Raw genomic sequence first — 23,013 nt, forward strand, 5'->3', positions numbered from 1 at the left:
GCCAGGGCCCAGCCTGGCCAGCTGGAGCGGATTTGGGCGAAGAAGGAAAAGGGGCTCCCACCCCCTCCCCAGCTTCCCTCCGTCGCCCTCCCTGATTGGCTGAGCGTCCCTGGAGCCCAACTTCAGTCGCTCCAGACTCTGTCTGAGCCCCAAGTGCGCGGGAGGACTGCGACCCGGAGCGGGAGGGGCGGCCGCGAATCCAGGGGTTGGCATCTCGGGGACCGCCGGGGGAGGGGCGCGGACGGGGTCGGCTCCCCAGCCTCCGCGAGGCTCAGCTCGCCGCGTCTCGTGGCCTCCGCTCCTCTCCGTCCCCCGCCCTTTCCTTCCCTCCCAGCGGCGGCCTCCCTCCTCCTCCGCCCCCACCCCCGCCCGCCCGCCCGCCCGCCCGCCCGCCCGCCCGCCCGCCACCTCCCCACCGGTTTCTCATTCCTGCCACTAGCGCGCTCGGCGGCTCATTCCGTGGCCGCCGCCAGCCGAGGGGAGAGGCGCTCGCAGATGCCGCGGGGGCCGCTCGCAGCCGCTGCCGACTTGTGAATGGGACCCGGACTGGGGCCCGGGCTGACTCCGCGGCGCCCGCCCTGCGCCGGGGACCGACGGCCGCAGCTCGCGCCCACCCTCCGGGGCTCCAGGTAGGCGCGCCGCCGGTGCCTTCCTCTCGCCCGGATGGGGCTTCTTGAGGAGGGAGGTCTGTGGATGAGAATTTCGGGGAGGGGAGAGGTCTGACTAGAGAAGGTGTCACTAATGCAAAGGAAATGAGGGAGAGCGCGGAGATAAGAGAAGATTTGTTTAAAAATAAAAGGGAGAAGGGAGCCAGCTGTGGGCGCGGGCAGCGCAGGGGGCACGGGCGCCAGATGTGCGCTCCAACCTCTCTCTCGCTCCGGCCTCCTCCGAGGTCTGCGCCGAGGCCGCGGGAGAGAGGGTCTGTGCCCGGGCTGGGGCGGGAGGCTGCGGAGCTGCGCCCGGACGTGCCGACAGCCTTCGGTCAGGTCTCTGGGGAAAGTCGCCCCGGGCACTGCCCTCCCGCTCGCCCGCTCCGTGCCTCTTTCCGAAGCGGCGACATTACTGCGCTCTGCAGGGCTCCTACCCCTGACCCCCACCCGCGCCGAGCGCTTGGAGGCTCAGCTCTCGGTGCTAGACCGCCGGGAGGCCCCAGAAAGCGGAAGGCGCCCGGCTCGCGTCGGCGAGTCCCCCGCACTTTAATAGCTTGGGTTTGGGTCCGCTGACTGCGGCTCCCGGCCGCCGACTGCGGCGCGCGCTCCAGCCCTCCAGCCGGAGTCTCTCGGAGAGCACTGGGGGCCCTTTATCAGCTCCCGCCGGCCCGAGGGGAGATCCGCGAGCGGTTCAGACCCGGGCTCAGCCTTAGGGTTGGCGAACCCCGCCACGGTCAGTGTTAACTTTGCGAACCCAGCCTACGCCTCCTCCCGGAGCGCGCCCTGCCTCTCCAGCCCGCAAGGCCTCCTCCCTTAGCTTTGCCCCAGAACCGGAGCTGTGAGTGGGAAGCGCGGGGTAGCCGGCAGGATGGGGAGGGCGGCGAGGAGAGCACCGTTTCCCCCCTCCACCCGGAGGAGCAGGGGGAGAGCTCGCCTAGCGCAGTGAAGAAAAGAACCCCAGAGAAAGTGGGGTCAGGGAGGCCCCTGGGTAGCTAGCTCTTCCTTATCCCATTTTGCCGAGGCCCTGCTTTCGCTGGGGCGTGGGGGTCGGGGTGCCGCACGCCTTCCCTCCCAGGGTGAAAGGTTTGCTAGATGCTAGTAAAAGCCCTGTTGCTTTTGCTGATAATGCAGCAGGAATTTCACGGGCCGCCGCACTGTTATTAAGAAATTGCATCTTTTAATTATTTAATAACGCATCCCTGCTCCGTGATGGGTCGTCCCTAAGGGGTGGGTGGGAGTGCTGGTGGTGGAGGGCTGTTCCGGAATCCCTGCTGCAGGAGAGTATAGATCTGCCTAAAGTCTGCCCTCCCATTTCCCCCTTAAAAAAACGTTTTCTTGTTTTCCTTTTCTGATCATTCCTATCGGTTTCAAATGAGGCATGGAATAAGTTTTCAGTTTAATCACAGGGAAGCCACGATAATTAATCAGGCAAGAGAATGGATCAATTGCTTTATCACTTAGGCTAGCAGCGGACAGGGATGGTTTTGCCAGGGGCGGGGATGGGGATGGAGAAGTTTTCTTAGGAGCGGGGACCAGCATCTCATCAGCCCTGTAGGCCAAGCTGGGGTTTGAGCGCTAGAGCCTAAAACGGATGGGGAGAGGAGAAGAGAAGAGGCTGGCCTTCATTTTATTAATCCTGGAGTTTATTTTTCCTACAAATAAGGAGACACAGACACCAGAAATAGTCACCACCCAACCCCAGCTACAGGGAGTCTGATCTTCCTTCTGTAGAACAAAGGACTAAAAGTTGGGAAACAAAGGGATGGAGTTGTGGCCAATCCCAGAGGGACCCTGAAACTCCTGGCCCCTGACGTGTATTCATCGTGAAACCGGATGCAAAGTTTCAGAGTTGGCCAGTGGGCCCTGGAATCCAACCCTCTGAAATCTTGCCTGGTACAAAGGAATGTGAGGAGTTTTCCAGTCTAGACCAGGGAAAGGCATCGGAGAAGCTGGGGCGCTTGGCTTGCGTGAGAATTATCCTGACATCTTGCTTTGGAAACATTGCGCATGCATGCTTCAACCATACGGCAGCCATACTTTATTAATAGTAATTATTTCTCTCATTCTTTGCCTTGTTACTTTAGAATCTGCATAAGCTGGCCATTTTATGACCTTGTTTGAAGAAAAAAAAAAAAATACCCCCCACTCCACCCTTGGGGGAAGGGAAATAAGGAGATGATGCATTGGAAGGACTGAGCTAGAATAATCTGTGGAGGCCCAGGCATGTAGATTTACTCAAACTGGCTTTGTGCTTGCTAGAAAGATAGGCTTTTAAAATAGTTCTGACTCAAGCAGCGGACCATCTTGATAGCACTTCAGGACTTCCATTATGTTCAACGTTATCAGAACACCAGACGGTAAAATTACTAGAAACCTAAATTCTGTTTTCAATTAAGATGCAATCTTGTGTTAATTCGAGAATTATTTTAAAAAGTTATGGCCTCTATTTTTTTTTGATAACCCAGAACTCAGGTTTTCTTACAGTGGCGGCTGTGGCTATGGACGCTGAATTGTTTATGGGGGCGAGGAGGGCCATGCCAGGATCTGGGGGAATACAGACCAATTTCATGCTCCTTTAATGCACTTGTCTTCATAATTCATGGTTTTTCTTCCACTTTGAATGGAATTACATGGCTGCTTTGTAAAGATTCTGGTTTGGGGACCCTCGTGTGGGAAACGCCGTGACTTTGACCTCGAGGCTGGATTTACAATGCCAGTGCTACAATCCCGTGAGCGTAGTGTGTCTCCGAACCTTGCCAGTGCCTGTCTGTGACTTATGAAGTTGACTGTTCACGTAAACTTTAATCTGTGATATTCAAGTCTATTTTCAGGACCATCGAAACAGATCTGTAAACCTGACTTTAGGGTTCCTTCGTTTTCAATACAACTATGTAGGTAGATGTCGAAGAAACAATCATTTCATTTAAGTTTTATTTTCAATATCGATTTTTTTACTTTGATATAGGCATACCTAATAATTAAATCATAATGATAGAACAGTGGCTTATAGAGTTAGAAAGTAGGTGGCAAACCTTTTTTTTTTTTTTTTTTTAACTGTCAAGTTTGAAGAAGGGCTGAATTCCTAGTTGTTTTTTTTCCTAGAAAATCTGGGCAGCCAATGATTGAAGAGATTGAAATGTGTTTGGGATGTTTTCCAAACCCCTTATGAAATCGGTTATTGTTTCATACATAGCTACCTAATTTGTCAAGAACCCTCTTTCTAGATTGTGAGTTGTCCACCTTTCCAATGCAAAGGCATTGCCTCTGAAATATGTACAGATCTTTGGTCTCTATAAATGTGTGGTTTATTTCACTGGAGGAACCACATCAACAGGTCTGTTCAAAAGAAAGAAAAGTTGGGCACATTCTGGTGCACCTGTAGGAGAAAGAATCAGCTTTCCCACCAGGATTACTGTGATAGCCATCCACAGCCTCCTCGATGGGCAGGAAGGACGAAAGAAAACACTCGAGGGAGGATAATTAGACATCTTTCTGCTATAATTTTACCCTGACATTGAAAGCCTTGTGCCTCTCTGGAAACGCGCTCCTTCGCGGAAGATTGCACTTCTGGCCACTAGAGGGCAATGGCGCCCTTCTCCAACCTTCTGCATGGGGCCCATCTGCTTTTGAGGGCACCGTGAAAAGCCGCTTTGTTACCGCCAGCCTTGTCGGGGCCTCTCCGGAGAGACCGAATTCAATCGAGCTGTGGTTCAGGCTACTGCTCCAGCAGTTTGTCAGGATTTACATCTTTCTAGTCGGTGGATCTCGTTACCTTCAGCCTCTTCCTCCTACCTCGGAGTTTACTAGACAGTTGGAAAATCTTACCATTTGAGATGGACCCGAAGATGGGTGGGGGCTGGGCGGTAGGATAAACAAGGTCAGCTCTCACTGAGGCAGTGATCTGGGAGGGTTTGCTCTGGCTCTTTTTATTTATTTTTTCCTGCTAGAGCATCATCTCAGACCCCGAGGAGAAGGGAATAGATAGAGAAATGTTAGTGAGATTGCTGTGATATCATGGCCTATGCCTTCAAGAAGTTTTGAAGACATCTGCAAGCCATTTCTGATTTGCAAAAAAAAAAAAAAAAGAATAAGAGTTTGATCTTTGGTACACATGTTGGGGCATGGAGTTTTAAATATAACCGTAAATGTTTTCCCATTCCCTTTAACCCGTTCTTGACACTGGAGTACAAACACCGAACTTGAGCAGAGAATAAAATTTCATTCAAGATTGGTCCTCACGCACTGGAGTTTAATCACTTGACTTCCCCCCTCCCACCCCCACCCCGCCTCAGTGATACGGAAATTACCGGCGATGATTCAATTGCATAGTTCAGGCTGCACACATTTATATTTGTTACAGTTTGATCAGGTCATCATGAAAGTTCAGAGAAAGCATGCTATGTTATAATGAAGAGGAAAGCTCTACTTAAAAAATAAGTACTGTCGTAAGTGGATTCTTATTTGTATCTTTTTTTTTTTTTTTAACTGAGTGCAGAGGCCTCCCTCATGAATCAGCAGTGAAGTCTTGCAGCCCTGAGCGGGGAGCTAGAATGCTCAGGCAGGAATCAATGCAGATGGATTAAGGGCGGGAGTATGCAGTAACTCAGCGGAAAGTAAGACAGAGTGTTTTGTAAACCAATGCTCCCTTACCGTTGGGCAGTTTAGTTAACTTCAAAATTTTTCATTGTTATTTGGTTTAATTAGTCGCCGACGGTGGCAGAGTTCGGAATTCTTACTGAGATAAAGCGTTGCTCCCATCCTCTGTCTGGTCCAGGTGTCTGCTCGGGGAGAGCACCTGGTCCATGGGGATGTTAAGTGAGATAGGAGTAAAAGAGGGAGGAAGAGAGTGAAGGAGGAAAGGGAGGGGGAAAAAGAGAGAGATTAATGATGCTGTTTCCCATGGCAGGTCAAATGCTGGTATGTCTGTCTGTCTGTCTGACTGTCTCTCTCTCCCCATAACCCCCGTTTAGACCACGCGAGGTGCTGAACCCAGAAAGTTGGCATAAACAGCTTTGCTGGCCACAGTCAGCACTGGCCAGGGATTTACTCTACTGCCTGAATGAGCTGCCTTTTTCTCCAATTTCCCTGGTGGTGTCAGGCCAAGAAACACCTTCATTCACTTCCTCCATGAACTCTCGTATCTGCCAGAAGTCTTTCACAAGTTAAGGGTACGTCTCCACTTCCCTTGAATAAACGGCTTGGGGCTCAGCTTCTTCCCCGCTAGGATGGTCACCTAACCTAACGTAGCAATAGGAGTGGAGGAAGCTCTTCCTTGATTTCTGTTGAAGGCCCACGGGGATCTCTGTTCAGTCTTCTTCAGGCTCCATCCGTGAGAGCGAGCAGGGAGAGTTGAGAGGAGCAGCCCTGCCTTCCACGCGCCCTTGTTCCTGATAAGATGGAGCATGGATGAAGGCAGGCCTAGACATATGCGCTCTAATCACTGCGCTCCACCGCCACCATGGTCTCTGGGAACGTGATGCCCGTAATCACATCCTGCAGGTCCAGACCTACGTCCATCATCCCTGAGTCTTGGATCAGCTCTTCAGACTGGAGGCAGCATTGCCCAGTGGCAGAGCCAGGATCGGCCGAGGAGAGGGAGACCGAGATGCTCAGGTGCCGTTAGGTCCGGTCTGTCTTGATCATTTTGGTCGTTTACTCATCTTGGATTTTCTTCCATTCATCTTGCTTTTTTAAAATATGCCTTTAAAATATTATTTATCTCGATTACTGAGTTTTTTTGGGGGGGCATTTCCTTATATTTCGTACCTCACCTGCCTCTCCTGGGTTCCAGCCCTGCCTGGCATTTGGGTCCTTCTCAATCCCAGCTCCACGGCTTCCAAAGTGCATGGCCGAGAATGAGCAGCACGACGTCTCTGAGTCTCGGTGCCTCACCCGAGAAAATGAGTTAATCATAATACCTGTGTCCTGGGATTGTTGTAAAGACAGAAGGGGAATTGAGCGCGATGCCCAGTTCATGACAAGCACCCAGGAAATGCTCAGGCCTTTGATCCACTTAGAAACAGGCCTGAGGTTACGTTTTATAGACGAACTGTGGCAGGTGGCAGGTCTTCCTTACAATCACTCAGCCGAAATCCTGCACTGCGCACTCGCCTCCGATCGAGGCCTCTCCCAGGTAGTGATGAATTGTTTATTAGTGCCTGGCCTTTTAAAAAATCATTTCATACGTTTAAGTGATCCATCCCTCTCCCATTTAAAATATTCAGGTGCTGGGGCGGGGGAGGGGGGGGAGAGCGAGATTGTAGCGATAATGATGGCCTTTGAAAAGAGCCTGGCTTCTACCTTTGCATCTTCTCCCTGTTCCCTTTTGCACATGGGTTTTTCCGGGACACGTCCTCACCCGGAAGTAATATCTTCTCAGGAAAATTTGCTAAGCAGGTGATGTTGAGATAGTCATCACAAGGTCTGCTTTCATTGGGAAGGGACTCATTGCCATTCCAGACTAGCTCCCATGATAATTAGTCTCGCGATAAATCATCACCATTTCAAGACTTGCCCTGTTTGTTTTCCAGGTAAATGTAGTTTGGGCCGTTCAGGTGGTTGAGCAGGGGACAGTTTGGACTTGGCTAGAAAAGCGGGTGCCTTGTCCACAGTCTCCCTCGGGTCCCTGCGAAACCGCAGTCACCCCCACGGGGCCCTGAATGGCTTTCCGACCGTTTTCTCACCCAGCCTCACAGCCAGGCTGGGCTTTCTGAGGCTCTTGGACCTCCCAGGTCCAGCGGTGTCCCGTCGGCAGCCTTCCTGTGTCGTCTGAGTACGCTTGGCAGTGACAGGAAATAGCTGCTTATGTTTGTCTGGAAAAGGCGAGGGGAGGGAGCCCACTTTTTGAAATGCTCCTGTGTGCCGGGTGCTGCCCCTGATGCCTCCTTTATTCTGTGCAACCACCCAGTGGGGAGGGTGCTGTCCTCTGCATTTCACTAAAGAGGAAACCGATGCTTGTCTAAGCTCACGAGGCTGGAGGAAGGAGAGCGCATGTCCAAGCCGGGGACCCCCCGCATGCTCACTCGTTTTCTGTTATTTTATTTTTTCATTCTCACCCGAGGATATGTGTATTGATTTGAGAGAGAGTGGATGGGAGAAAGAGAAAGAGAAACATCGATGTGAGAAACATGGATCAGCTGCTTCTCCTACACATCTTGACTGGGGATCAAACTCGCCACCTGGGTACGTGCCCTGACCAGGAATTAAACCCAGAACTTTTAGATGTATGGGATGATGCTCCAACCAACCGAGCCACAGGCCAGGGCAGCGCACCGGTTTTTATACTAAGTGTGACGCATGTCCCCAGTGCAGGCTTCCCGAGCTTTGTGGAGGAGAGCAGCCAGAGAGCTGAGCTGGCTGCTGGACGGACCTTGTGCCCCTACAAGATCCCAAACCTTATCCACAACAGGAGCTTCCAGATCTTCTGGTCCAACTCTCTTCTCAGCAGGCTTTCTGTTTGCCATTCATCCTAAGCTTCTTTAAAAAAAAATTATATATATATATATATATATATATGTATATGTGTATATATATATATATATATATATATATATATATGGATTGATTTCAGAGAGGAAGGGAGAGAGAAACATGGATGATGAAAGTGAATCATCGCTTGGCTGCCTTCTGCACGCCTTCCACTGGGGATCAAGCCCACAACCGGGGCAGGTGCCCAGACTGGGAATCAAACCATGACCTCCTGGTTCATAGGCCAATGCTCAACCACTGAGCTACACTGGCTGGGCCATCCTAAGCTTCTTAAATGTTCCCAGGACAGCCTGCTAAGGCCCTCTCAGCAACCCAGGACACCAGAGGTGCTGCATTAACTGTTCATTAAGTTCCCTATTGAAGGAGGAGCTAACCTACCCCTCTTCTTTATCTTTCCCCCAATAGATGCCCTTTGTCTCCGCTCCCCATCGCTTTTTCCCATTTCTCTAGAAATACTTGAAAATTGGTGCCAGGTAGTCGTTAAAGTCCAGCATCTACTGAGCTTGGTGCTAATTTCAGGCATTGTGCTAAGAACATTTCTTGTAATATGAGACTTAGTCACAGTGACCCCGAGGGCTGGTAAGATTGTCCTAGCATCTCACAGAAGGAAGAAGAAAACACAGCACCCTGACATTCCACAGCAACACTGGGACTCAGAGTCAGGCATCTGACGTGAAACTTAACCTCCGTGTCGGGATGCCCTGCCACTCACTGCTTCGGTGAATCTGATGAGCTATGGTTTCCAGACCTCTCTCCATCCTCCTCTCTCCCACCTGCTTCCCTTCCATTTTGTTGTTGTCCCCTTTAACTAACGGCTCCTCAGATGGGTTCCTCGTTGTGGACAGTAACCACTGCAGGGCACTTACATGCACCACTCCCTCCAAGGAGGCCTGGGCGTCCCACTTAGCCAAATAGGATTCTTAGGTCTGAAGTCGTTAACTGAATGACTAGCTATTCCAGGCCACCTTCCCTTAGAGATGAGGCTAAGGGACCCACAGGGAGGAATTACAGCTTGCCTGCCATCACACGGCAGTTTAGGGGCAGGGGGAAAAAGAACTGGGCAGTCTTGCCTCCATCTTCTACCACTATGTGCAAGCTGAAGGTGTTTCGAGTGGACAGGTGTGTGGGTTTGTGTGTGTGTGTGTGTGTGTACAGGTATACCCTGTGTGTTGAGCATTTACATTGTGAGGCCGACATGTGGGGTTCTGCATGAATCTCTATTATTTGAGAATCGTGGCTATTTGATATTTTTCAGAGTGTACCACTTAACCCCAGTCTTCAGCTCTGTCCTCCTTAATAGTCACCTGCCGTTGATGTCTCCATTCCAAGTGTTCTTAGGTGACAGTGTAAGAACTGTGTGCTCACCTTGCCACCCCCAAGCCTGCACAGGGCCCTATGGCAGGGTTAGGGTTGAACTCAGTTTCAGGCACATTTCTTTGTTGCTTACTTTAATGAAAGGCCTTGTGCTGAGCACAGGAGATGGTCAAATCCCAGGGCTTTCCCTGAGAAAGCTAACACTATCCATGGTGCAGAACATAGTAAGTCTGTCTATTAAAACTCAAGGGGAACATAGTAGGTCTGCCTATAAAACCTCAAGGAGAACATAGTAGTCTGTCTATAAAAATTCAAGGACAACATAGTAGGTCTGTCTATAAAAACTCAAGGAGAACATAGTAGTCTGTCTATAAAAACTCAAGGAGAATATAGTAGGTCTGTCTATAAAAACTCAAGGAGAACATAGTAGGTCTGTCTACAAAACAGACCTGCATACAGTAGGTGTGGCAAAGGTGGTGTGAACAAACGGGCCACAGGAAGGACATGGCCCATCGGTTTGATGATCAAGGATGCTTTGGGGAAGGAATAACAGACTTGCACTCCTGCATAGTAAGCAGGGACCCTGGAGGCCAGCTGGACCGATGCATTCTGCCACCAGGTGCTCCAGTTGTGGCTGCCATGAGCTGCTGATGGCTGGAGCCTCACTAACCACGCAGGCCTTGGGGACTTCCACTGTTAGAAATACTTTCTTAGATTGAGCCAAACTCCATCTTCCCAAGGTTCTTTGATACAGGCCTTCCCGTGTCTTGCAGAATAGAGGTCATTCTTCAGCCACATTGTGGGTTAAGCTGTCTTCCAGGTGCCTTCTCCCTGCTTTCACACCTCCAGAATGAGCGCCCCATCTATTCTGCTCCAGCCCTCCGCAGAAGGACTGAAGACAGAAGTGTCGTCAGCAGTAGCCTGTCCACTCCCTTCTGCACAGGTCTCTGTTGCAGCCCCAGGCTACATTACGTTAGCTCTCCTTGCCTCCACATCACCCAGAGGACTTCCGCACCATAGTTTGTTTTTTGTTTTTCCCTCTGTGCTGCCATTCATTCCCTTTTCCCCACCTTGTCCCTGTGTCCCTGGGCAGGTAAGACACGACGAGGCACCTTCCCTGGCATTCACTGGCTCTCTGGCCAGGCCACCCTGCTCCCAGGCTTGGCCCTGCTGCTCCCCAGCCATGCCACCATCAGCTCTTCTCACTTTCCCTGTAACATGGGGTCTGCCTTAGTGGGTGGCTCTGACATGAAACCATCCTATATAATAAAAGCATAGTATGTAAATTGTCCCCTCGACCTTGAGTTCCTCTGGGAATTTGACCAAGGGGGCAGGGCCAGCCAGGGGAAGGGAGGGAGGCCCTAGCTGGCAGCCGGCAGCCACTAGGGACCCTACCAGTGCATGAATTTTGTGCACTGGGCCTCTAGTATAAATATATAAAAATGCTTACAAGTGCACGGAATGGGGTGGCTGTTAAAATTATCCCTGTTATATATTTCATATCCTTAGGTTCAGTCCATTGACCCAGTCTCCCCAAAACATTTTGAAATGCAAACCTCTAGTCTGCTGTCCAGAACACCTGTCCTTCCTCCTATCCTTGTGCTATGGTTGGTTTACTTAGTCCCAAACCTCGCTCGGTAAAAACAAAACAACCGGAGCAAAAATGTCAGCACAGAATCGGGCAGAATCTGGTGAAGCCACACCAGACCCTGCCTTTCCAGCTTGTGTTAAATTTGGATTCAGTATCTCACGCTCACCCCATGGGCACACACACAATCCCTGTGGAAGTCACCTAGTCCTGTGGCAGGTCTGGTCTGCGGTTCTGCCTGCCCAGGTGTCCTGCCTTCCTGAGCGTTTTCAGCGCCTCCTTCTCTAGTCTTCCCACAGGAACTGTGCTACCCCGAGTCTGTGTCTGTGGCTTTGAACTAGGAAACCCAAGACTTAAATCCCTGCATGTCCTTGCAAGACTTGTGAGAAACCTCACCCACTGTGGTACCTGAGGGATGTCTAGCTTTCCAGTCCCTTTCATGTGCTGAATAGAATCATGATCATTAGATGCTGGGTTGTGAGGTGGAGCAGGAGGTAGCTGCCTTTATGAAACATTGAGTAGTCCCATTGGGGTTGAGCGAGAATTGGCCAGCATGTAGGACCCAGGCAAAGCCTAGTGATGCAGCTCAGTAGATGGGGTGAGATTTCCCAGGGCAGCTGTGGCTTACGGCATAGCAGCTAAGTGTGGGATGGGCAAAGGGTTTCTTGGAAGGGGCAGGGCAGGTTGTGTGGGAAAGGGGACCATGGATACTGGCTGTGCAGCCAATGCAAAATTCCAAAGAGTATTATCCAGAGGAAGAGAAGGCCAGACTCAGGGACATGGGTCCAAATTGGATTCTGACCTGAGAGGAGCTAGAGAGAAAGGAGGATCTGAGCCAGACATCTTCAAGAAGCCAGGCTGGCTTACATAGGAACTCTCCAGGCACTGATGAAAGATGTCCCCATAAGAATGGGCACATGGCCCGGCCAGTGGGGCTCAACGGTTGAGCATTGACCTACGAACTAGGAGGTCATGGTTCAATTTCCAGTCAAGGGCACATGCCCAGGTTGTGGGCTCAGTCCTCAGTAGGGTGGCATGCAGGAGTTAGCCGATCAATGATTCTCTCTCATCATTGATGTTTCTATCTCTCTCCCTATCCCTTCCTCTCTGAAATCAATAAAAATATATTTTAAAAAAATGGGCAGATGGCCCCCAGTCATATCCCAGCTTCCTGAGGGGACAGCTCCCATTCCCTGGCAGCATGGCCTCTGTTGGTGCAAGGGTGGGATGATCAGGTGAAAGTGGGCGGTGCTTACAGTGGGCGAGTGGGGGCAGCAAGGACAGGTGGCGAAGGCTCCCTCTGCAGTGGGCCCATTCCCTCCCAGGACAGCTTTACTGACCCCCATGGGGAGGAGTCAGCACCCCCCTGCCCGTGAGTGAAACCTTCAGGGGGCGCTCAGGGTCTCAGAACTTCTGTCTGCGAGGCTGCGGAGTGGAACCATAGAGTGGCTTTGCTTTTTGAGGCTGATGGAGCCTCTTGCCCAGACCTGACCCAGTCATCGCCCAGCTGCACAGAACTCATGGACCCATGAGTCTTCATTTCTACGTGATACTCTGGTGGGTCACAGAGGACACAAGTCCAGACCCCAAACCAAGGACAACTAACCAAACACAGGTGGGGCTGGCTGAGCAGCGACCTCAGTGGTTACGTGCTTCCCATTGTCTACTTATTAACGCGTGCATATTCAAGGGTTTTAAATACTTAACCGCATATTTAAAGGTTTAATAAACGATCCCATCAACAGTGGCAGCAAAACGGTATTTAAATTCCAAACCCAAATTAGAAAAATCAGGGTTCATTGATGCACACCATTCCAGTTCACGACACTTTGGCCTCATATCTCTTCATAGTCAGGAAGCTCACTCCCGAGCTGCCTTACACTGTAGACACGGCGCTGGTGTCTTTATTATTATTCTTGGAACCTCAGAGGCACTGCATAAATGAACTGTCGCTACTATGATCTTAGAGTAAAGAATTGTAATTTAGCAGTGAGAGCTGGGCACAGCAATGCATTGGTGATTCTTGTGTTTTATTCATCACCTTTCCTCCTGCAAACATGGCAGAGAATCTTCAACTCAGCAAATCTCGGTGGTGCGTCTGGGAGCGTTAGTTAGGAGACTAATGCAGCCTGAGAGGACCCGTCTTTGCAGTGAGGGATGCGTCCCGGGGAATCCCGTCAGCTCTCCGCTCCTCTCCAGCCCCATCCCCACTGTGCCCTGCATTGCACTCCGTGTGCTCTTTCCTCAGTAGGTGCATAACTTCCTACGGATGGAGAAAGGTCACCTGTCAGCAAGTCTGTGGCCAGCTGCCGACACATTTCCCTTAATAGGCTGCTCTGTGGGTCCCTCCCTCTGGGCAGACCAGCCCAGGACGGCCCTGGCGTTGTTGATAAATAGCCACGTGGCCTTGGTCAAACCTATTAACCTCAGTTTCTTCATCTGAAAAGTGGCCGTTTGGATCCTCTCCAGCTCTGAAATGGCCTGGCTCTCAAAGCTGCTTCCACAAATCACCTGGCTCAGTGCTCTCTGACCGTCCCGGCCCAGCATTCTAGAGAGGAGTGCAGACAACATCACTGGCACAGGAATGCACGGGTTCGGTTTTCCCACGCAGAACGTGTCTGCATGTGATAGTGGGCAAAGTATGCCCGCAGGGTGAGAAGTTAGGACTCTCTGTGGAGTCTGCTGAGTGCGAAATCCAGAGCTTTGAAGGTCATTCCCTAGGTCCTTTGCAGAGTCTGGGGCAGGGGGGTGGTGTGTTCAATACTTCATTAAATGATTTCCGCATCAGCGTGGAGAAGAACTGATAGAAAGGGCAGAGGCTTGAGACAGGGAAACTGGTGTGTGTGTGTGTGTGTGTGTGGCGAGGGGAGGGGGGGATGAGGGTAATGTCGTTATTATAATAGCTTTTGTATACTGAGCATTTACTATATGCACACACTGAGCTCAGCACATTCGATAAATTATCTCAGTTCATCCCCACTACAGCCTCCGCGAGGTAGAAGCTGTGTCATTATCCCCGATAGTGAACGCCCCCCCCCCCCCCCCCGGGGTTATGCAGTTACTAAGGGGACCAGCAGGGATTTGAACAAAGGGATTCGTTCCCTGTGCTTCTGGCTGTGGATGGGGAGATGGACCTATGAGGCTTCAAGGGGTAGGTCCATGAGACGTGCTGCTGACTGTGGAAGAGGAAATGGGAATGGATATGTCCTGAAGTGTTTGCTTAGTGCCCGGGACTCAGCTTCCCGCGGATAATCTCCTTGCCCATAAATAGGAGCCCCGAGGTCACATGGATAGACAGTGGCAAAGGATTCAAACTCAGGACCTGGAAGATCCAGAAAGCTTTTCCTGTGATCCTTCTATCGCATCCAAGATTTTGGCTTTCTTCCAGCATGATGGAAAGATTGACATAGAGTAGTATGTTTTCTCTAATGGGCACATAGGACTGGGGAATATTTTAAATGACGTGTTAGGCAGAAGAGAATCTGTGTTTCCAAGACCAATCTGTATTCTTTCTTGACATGGTCCCTGTCCAGCCTTGGTTTAGATGAATCGAAGATGTCACCAAGAGTGTCACCCCGGAACATGTATGTTGCACCCTGGGTTTACAGTGTGTTTCCGGCGGGTGTTGAGAGAAGACATGCAGACACAGTCTTTGTCCATCAGCGGGTTCTCTCCACCTGGAGCAGCACCGTGACCTTGGGCAGGGCATAGAAAAGATGGGGGAAGAGAGCCTGTCTGCAGCTGCTCCCATTGCATGTTAACAAGGACCCAGGCTTCCAAGACGTGCGAGAATCCTCTCCACTGGGTTTTAACGGGACATTAAGAGACACCCAATGTGTGGCTCAAAGCTAGGACCGCCAAACATATCTCATGGCAAACACCAGCTTGGCAAAGTCTTGTTCAAAGAGACAAAGGCCACAAGGTCTCCGTGCTTCGCACTTCTTTATCTGCTCTAGTATTCTCGGAGCATTTTCATCTGCAGACCTCTTGGTCCATCTCTTTACCCACCCCTTTGTTGTCAACCCTCTGGGGGGCAAGTGGGAACCTGCTTCCCTTGTCTGGATTCCCGTTTCCTCTCTTGTAGAAGAGGGTCAGAATGGAAAATCGCCTCCCCACAGGAGGGATCTGGAAGAACAGCTGAGCTCTGTGTAAAAAGTCCAGAAAGAAGTTCTGACCACTCTGCTTGACCCAGAGAATACATGTATGATTCCCCTCTTAGCGCATCCCCTGTGGTTCAGATTAAAAACAAAATTGATGGGAGGCTCTTGAGAACTCAAAAACCATGTTCTCCATCCTGGTCAAGAACCTCCCTAACCTGTCTTCTGGCTTGTTTAAATTAAGGGGTGTCAAAACAAAGCGAGTAAGAAAAGCTTTGTGGGTAGAAATGGGAATTGATTCAATTTATAGAAATAATATCACCCTTAGGGATTGCTGGTCTTTGCTTAAAGTCGAAAATATTGATACTATCTCTAGTATTGTTACCTTATTTTTACATTTGCATGGGAAACGATTTGATTAGCATTTTCTTCTGAAGATGGTTTTCTTCTGAGGAAGTTAAGGGGACAGTGTCTGCCGGCCCCCTGAGGTTGCCCGCCCTGGCAGGGCTGGTTGGGAGGCAGAGCAGAGCCATTTGGGAAAAGGTACCTCTGCCTGCACTGTTCCTCCTTTCAAGGCTCAGCTGGTGTGCAGAGAGGAGAGCACTGTGGATGCCACTCACGTGCTCTCAAATGTGAGGAATTGTGCTAATACCACTTTAATTTTCATATCGAATTGAACAAGAAATGAGTTTGTCGGAAATAATCATGTGGAGTGCAGAGGAGCCGGGCTGGGGAGTTACTGAGATGTGACTGTGTCTGTGAGGTGACCTTGTGTGGTGGGATGTGTGGATGGAGATCATCCAGGACACTGGACCCAATTACACCCCCTCTTGGGGACCATTCCTGGCAGCAGCTCAGCTGCGGGGAATATTCCCCAGTGTCCTGCTACAGCTGGCTCAGCCTCTGCCTCGCTCCCTGTGGCCTGCTGGGCCCCTTACAAAAACCAAGCCAAGTTTTAGAAAGGAAAAGAAAATCTTGTATGTAGAGTTCATTCTCTATGAAATGTATGCTCTGCCTTAAATAAAAAATAACGTGTCTTGCCTTGACTGGTTGGCTTAGTTGATTGGAGCATCATCCCAGACACCAAAAAGGTTGTGGGTTGGATTCTCAGTCAGGGCACATACCTAGGTTTCAGGTTCGATCCTCAGTTGGGCACTTACTGGAGGCGACAGATCGATGTTTCTCTGTCTGTCTGTCCCTCCCTTCCTCTCTCTCTATAATCAATAAAAACATATCCTTAGGTGAGGATACTTTATATGTTGTGTCTTGATGCTGGGTTCGCAAAGGTGGGCCTGGAAGTCCAATGTGATTTGGGGAGAACTGAGAAGACTTAAGTCACTCAGTATATTGAACATGTAGACACTGATTTTAAACCTATTAGTTATCTGTGAGGCCAGAATTCTTGCTGGCTTCGTATTTCATAGGTTACCTTTTGAATGTATGTTCTCCTAGGATCCAGGGCACTACTAAAACATCCGAGTTCCCAAAGTCATCTTGGGTTTCTCCTCGTCTTTCGGGGCCTGCTTTTTAACCTCCTGGGGCACAGAGTGATTTAAACCCTGTGTCCTCCCAGGGGGTGTAATTGGGTCCACAAACCCTATGTGTGCCTTCACAGCAACAATACTAAAACTACACGTCCTTCCTTGCTGACTGACCTTGGTATGTGCCTTGAGTTCACTGTCTCCTTCGGTTCTCCCAACAACAGGACAAGTTTGGCCTGGGTATGAAAGAGATGGAAAGCTCAAGTGCTAACGGGGTTCAGACTAGACGGGTTTGGCCTCCACGGCTATGAGGTCTGATCAAATAATTGAATCGATACCCCTTCCCCTAGGAACTGACCTTCAGACCACTTTACCACTGACATTCCCTTTGCTTAGGCCACATTCCACTTGTGAGGACCATTATCTCTCCCCTCCAGATTTTCCCAGGATCCAGACCTGCCCAGAGAGTTCCCCATCATCGAAAACGCCCACCTAGCCTCCTTTCAAACCTCTCACTCCCCACTCCTGGCTGCTGGCACCATCTTGGGGCTCAGCTTATTTGGCATCCAGATGACCTAATAAATTTAAATTCTTTACCACGTTTGGCCTCTTGTGTTCCTCCTTTGGGGACCCTAGCAACTGCCGCCAGTTTTTAGCTATGTGGCCCTGCAAGAGGACTTAACCTTTCTGCTTTAGTTTTATTTGTTCCAATGGGTTGCTCATGGCACCTACAAAGATCCAAGTGAGCACTGAGTAAGTGTTAGCTGTCACACTATGAGCAGGCAGAGAGGAAGTGGAGGTGCAGGGAACTTACACATCCTGCTCTGGGCCCTACAGCTCCTGAGTGACCAGGTGGGATCTGTATCCAAGTTCAATGACTCCCCACCCATGTGTTCCTTTCCGTTCCCCCTACGGAAGTCCACTAAGCTATGGCTTCCTTCTTCCACACAAAACCCTCACCTGGATTCCACAGGGAATAGCTTTTCCTTGCTTCTGAGGCTTTCCTGCTGTACTTAAAAAAAAAAAAAAATTGACATGAAGAATGCTCTCTCTCTCAGCATGAGTTATATTTGCATAGCTCCGAGGATATTAAGAACTCAATTTTCTCTACCAAATCTTTTGTTTGTGAGCTTTTCTATGCTTATAATTGAAATTTCAGCACAATAGCTCCTGAGCCAGTGCCGTCCCGTGGACATGCCACACAAAGCACATACGTGAGCCACATATGCAATTTATAATGTTCTAGTAGTCCAGTTGAAAAAGCAAAGAGGAATCAGGTGACATTAATTTCAATAAAGTAGTTTCCATTAAAACTGGATCTTCCCCCTTGATAAGAAATGTTCCCCATAAGTGGAAGGATGTGGAATGGTTTTCTCAGAGGGCATTAAACATAGCAATTGTCTATCCGCCTTGCACATCATCCATAAACTCCATTCTGGGGGAGATAGCCTTCTCATTCCAGCTTCCTTAAAGTCCCAGTCTCTTAGTTTTTCTTTCGATACTTTTCTTTCTCAGAAAAGAGAAACCTTTTCTTAGTTTCCGTGGTTGGCCATTCATCTCAGCTTTTTCTCTTAAACACTGGAGAGCCTTTGTGCCTTCTGCCTTACCCTTTTCTCCCAGGCATCATCTCTTCTCCTATTACGCATGTTCCCTGGGATGATTCAGAAACTTCGTAGCATCATCTGCCATCTTAATTAAGTCTGGCTACATCTCAGGCTCTGTCCCAAACTTAACTTAGCCGACCTTTAAATGCGACCCTTTTCCTGTACCCCATGTTTCAGAGGTATCCGCGCTATCTGCTAGGTTATCCGAACAGAGGCAAATGATCAAACATACCCCTGGGGCCCCATCTTTGAGATCTCCTATCTAGTCCATTGCTAATTACTATGGATTTTATTTCTGACTTTTCTCTTACATGTATGTCCATTTTCCTAATTTTGCTGTTGTCTACCTTTTGTTTCTTATTGTTTCAGTTGAAATTTTGCAATTTTAATTCCAAAACATTTTTTTGGAATAAAGTTAAAGAAATAACTTGAAATGCTAAAAAAATTAGATGCACAAAATATCCACCATAGGAAATAAAACAGGAAAAAGAATACTTAAATGTCAAATGGTAGAGGCTGGTTAAATAAAAAAACAGCCTATTTTTATGATGGACTCTAATTGTCACTGGAGGTATTACCTAAGAAGCTGTAGCAACATGGACCTGTGCTTACAATGAAATGTTAAGAGCTACAAAGTAGGCCATTGAGTTATCTATGCAGCGTGATTTCAACTTAATACAGACGCACACTGGGGGAGGGAAAGGAATCATTCCGAAATACTAGCAGCAATTATGAAGGGGTGGTATGATTCACTATTTTCTTTTCTTTTGACATTTATTTATTTGCAATTACTTATTACTGTGCATTAGTACCTGAGAAAGAAACATATGGAAAATAAGTTCAAACCTGGATATTTGGAGAATAATGGAAACAGTGGTTCCTTCCAGTTCTGTCTGTTTCTGATGAATAATTCGTGTGAAGCTGAAGCTAATCCTTGAATTTAAAATTTTGCTTTAAAATTTACATTTTGTTTTTAATTGGAAGCTTTTGATAATTGTAATTTATTTTTTTACTGTTCACATTTTTCTCTCTCCAAATCCAAATAAAGCCAGAATAGAAAGCATCTGTGAATTTAGAAAACCTGGTTTTATTGTGTGTTTCTGTTGGCACATGGGAAAAGCTAGTGGGGGTGGAGGGGCGGGGATAGCAGATTTATTGGAAATAAAAAGGACCGTAGCATAGCCATTTTATAGCTGAGAGCTCTAAGGATTAAAGACGAGGGATAGTTTGTCCTGATCGTATGGCTGGTTTAAAGGGACAGTCGGCATCGTCATGGTGGAGATAGGAAGAATAAGGCTAAGAAGTGTTTGGTCCAAGAGTCATGGTTAGGTTGATGGTGGTCATAGTGGTATTGGTGATAATCCTATATAATAAAAGCCTAATATGCAAATCGACCAAACAGCAGAATGACCGATGGAATGACCAGTCGCTATGATGCGCACTGACCACCAGGGGGCAGATGCTCAGTGCAGGAGTTGCCCTCAGCCTGCAGGCCCCAGGCCAGCCAAGGTGGGTGCCAGTGGGACCTCTCCCCCCCACCCCCCCCCCCGATCGCCCTGCCGGTCGCCCCATAGATTGGCCCTGATCGCCAGCCAGGCCTAGGGACCCTCCCTATGCACTAATTTCATGCATCAGGCCTCTAAGTGGTGGTCATAATGTTTAGAGCTAGAATGAGGCATAGAGCTCAGGCGCAGTTAGATGCTGCCATTGTAAGAATGTAGAACCTTCAGGATACAGTATTTTATTTATTTATTTTTATTTTTAAGAAACATTTTTATTGATTTCAGAGAGGAAGGAGAGGGAGATAAAGATAGAAACATCAATGATGAGAGAGAATCATTGATTGGCTGCCTCCTGCACGCCCCTAACTGGGGATCGAGCCCGCAACCCAGGCATGTGCCCTGACCAGGAATTGAACTGTGACCTCCTGGTTCATAGGTCCGACGCTCAACCACTGAGCCATGCCAGCCAGGCCAGGATACATTCTTTTAAAAACAGAAGTACCATGTCAGAAAGGGAGTTGTAAACCCAATGCTACATCAGGTGGAACTTAAGGCCTCCCAGTTAAGCTTTGCTATTCCATAGAAACTGAGGACATGTCGGTTTTCAGAATAGAAATGTTTATCTCCGTATCTTCATTTTAAAATTCATTGTGCATATGTTCTGTGATTTCAAAGTAACAGTCTTTTCCATTTTTTCTCATTCTCGTGCAAATTGCAATCTCACCATGTCATCAAAAAGTTATTTAGTGACAGCATATGGGGAGCCAAAAAGTTTCCTGTAATTTTCATGGATTTTCCATACTCAGAATGTTAGTAATTAAGTTTTTTTGTGTGTTCATTTAAAAGAATATATTATTATTGAAAGTAAATATACTAATAAATGCAAAATGTTGGCTCTCGCAGCGTATGCTGAACATTTTCACAGTGCCGTGCGGCGTGTGCCCAGTTCTTCATTAAGAGAGTTTAAAATAACTTGCATTTAGGAAGAATACATTATCTCTGATTCAGAATTAATTATATGCTGTTTTGTGTACCATAATTTAAAGTGCTATCCACTTCTAATATGTAATACGCAAAAGAAACTATGGTTACAATTCATTAGAATTGGCTCCTTTCCTTTGCAATTTAGTGGCATAATGAATACATAAAACCGAAGTGCTATTTGTTACTTGAATCAAAAGTTACATGAAGTGCTGCTAACTAACAGTTACAAATCATTCATTTAAAAAAAAATCACAGCATGCCTCAGGAGAATGGAGTAAGTCACGAGAGTAACTCATGCATAATTATTTTATCATTCTTTGTTAGATTTAAGAAAAAGATTTTAGAAGGGCGTTCAGAACTAGAGGGTGGAAGGGCATTTAGACATCTTTTTTTATATATTATTATTCAAAGTGTTATTAAATTGTGTGGTGTGCTCAGACAGGTAGTTCTTTGAAAGCAAATTATGACTGTGTAAAGAATTTGATTCTAGGTGGCCATTATTAAACGTAACATACCTTCTTAAAAATGAAGCCCCCAGTCTCAGTGACCTAGAGATGTATTAGTTGTCTGATAACGTTTCTTCATCCTTCGTTTGATCATCTTTTTCTTTTTTAAGATTTTTTAAATTGAGTTTAGAGAGACAGGAAGGGAGAGGGAGAGAGAGAGAAACATCAATGTAAGAGTGAAAACATGGATCGGCTGTCTCTTGCATGCCCCCTATTGGGGATTAAGCCTGAAACCTGGGCATGTGCCCCAACCGAAAATAGAACCTGCACCCTCTCAGTGCAAGGGATGATGCCCAACCCATTGAGCCACACCAGCCACAGCTGATCATCCTCCATTTCAACTATTTTTTTTGTTGTTGTTGTGATGAGAAAAATGATGCCCAGAGAGGTTAAATCCTTACCTAGGGTAATATAGCTCCTGACTCGAAACCCGGACTTGGAGTCCAGATCTCTCTCTTGGTTTAGGTAAGGCTCATAGTGTCACTTGCATCCTTAATGATTACCAAGGAGTTCTATCAGGGAGGTCCATAGGAAGCCGACGCCACCTTAACTAAGAAGGAAAGGACCACAGCAGTCAAAGTGCATCGGAAGTGAGAACAAAATTTCCAAAATGCGATTTCCATCTTTGAACTCTATGATGACATCTTGACTTTTTCATGAAAAGTGACAGAACCTTAAATACTGCTCATGTGACCAGGCTGGAATGAGATGAGCACTCTCATACTTTGCTGTTGGGAGTATCAGTCAATACCGGAGGGCATTGGGCGACGTTCTTCTGGAACCTGAACCTATACAGACCCTGTCTCCACTGATTTACTTCTAGAATATGTACGCGAGGGAAATGCTCAGAAACACAAAGACTGAGTTACGACAGAATATTCTTCCAGGTGATTCCTTGTGGTATGTAAGTTGTACCTCAATAAAGCTGTTAAGCCGAAACCGGTTTGGCTCAGTGGATGGAGCGTCGGCCTGCGGACTGAAGGGTCCCGGGTTCGATTCCAGTCAAGGGCATGTACCTTGGTTGCGGGCACATCCCCAGTGGGAGGTGTGCGGGAGGCAGCTGATCGATGTTTCTGGCTCTCTATCCCTCTCCCTTCCTCTCTGTAAAATATCAATAAAATATATTTAAAAAAATAAAATAAATAAAATAAAGCTGTTAAAAAATGCTCGTCACATTTTTATTTATGGCGTCGAATGTGAAAACATGGTAAATGACTACCCCTTGGAAAAAATCTTTAGTAACAGTTCATTCATACAACTTGAATTTGAGAACTCATCCATTAGATTTCTGAAGATATTTTTAGAGAGAGGAAGGTAGAAGGAGAGAGCAACATCCATGTGAGAGGGAAATATCAATCAGCTGCCGCCTGCAAGCCCCCTACTGGGGATCGAACCCACAACCTGGGCATGTGCCCTGACTGGGAATCAAACGGCAACCTTTCAGTGCATGGACGACACCCAGCCAACTGAGCCACACCGGCCCGAGCTGAAGATATTTTAAAAAATATATATATATTTTATTGGGTTTTTACAGAGAGGAAGGGAGAAGGATAGAGAGTCAGAAACATCGATGAGAGAGAAACATCGATCAGCTGCCTCCTGCACACCTCCTACTGGGGATGTGCCCACAACCAAGGTACGTGCCCTTGACCGGAATCGAACCTGGGACCCTGAGTCCACAGGCCGACGCTCTATCCACTGAGCCAAACCGGTTAGGGCTGAAGATATTTTTAATAATATGAAAAAATACTTGTGGTATAGTATTTATCTGCAGATGCATGATAAAAGTTGGATAAGCC

General features: G+C 48.1%; 1 protein-coding gene across 1 annotated transcript in view; it reads left to right on the forward strand.

Annotated features, from left to right (window-relative positions):
* The first annotated feature begins 420 nt into the window (after window positions 1-420).
* Window positions 421-23,013, forward strand: part of CDH11 (cadherin 11) — a 140,103-nt gene continuing 117,510 nt past the window's right edge. Inside the window, exon 1 of the mRNA XM_080645850.1 lies at window positions 421-629. The gene's annotated coding sequence lies outside the window, so the exon portion shown is untranslated. The remainder of the gene's footprint in view (window positions 630-23,013) is intronic.

This window comes from Plecotus auritus (genome assembly GCF_963455305.1).
Source record: "Plecotus auritus genome assembly, chromosome: 10".
NCBI classification, from domain to species: Eukaryota; Metazoa; Chordata; class Mammalia; order Chiroptera; family Vespertilionidae; genus Plecotus; species Plecotus auritus.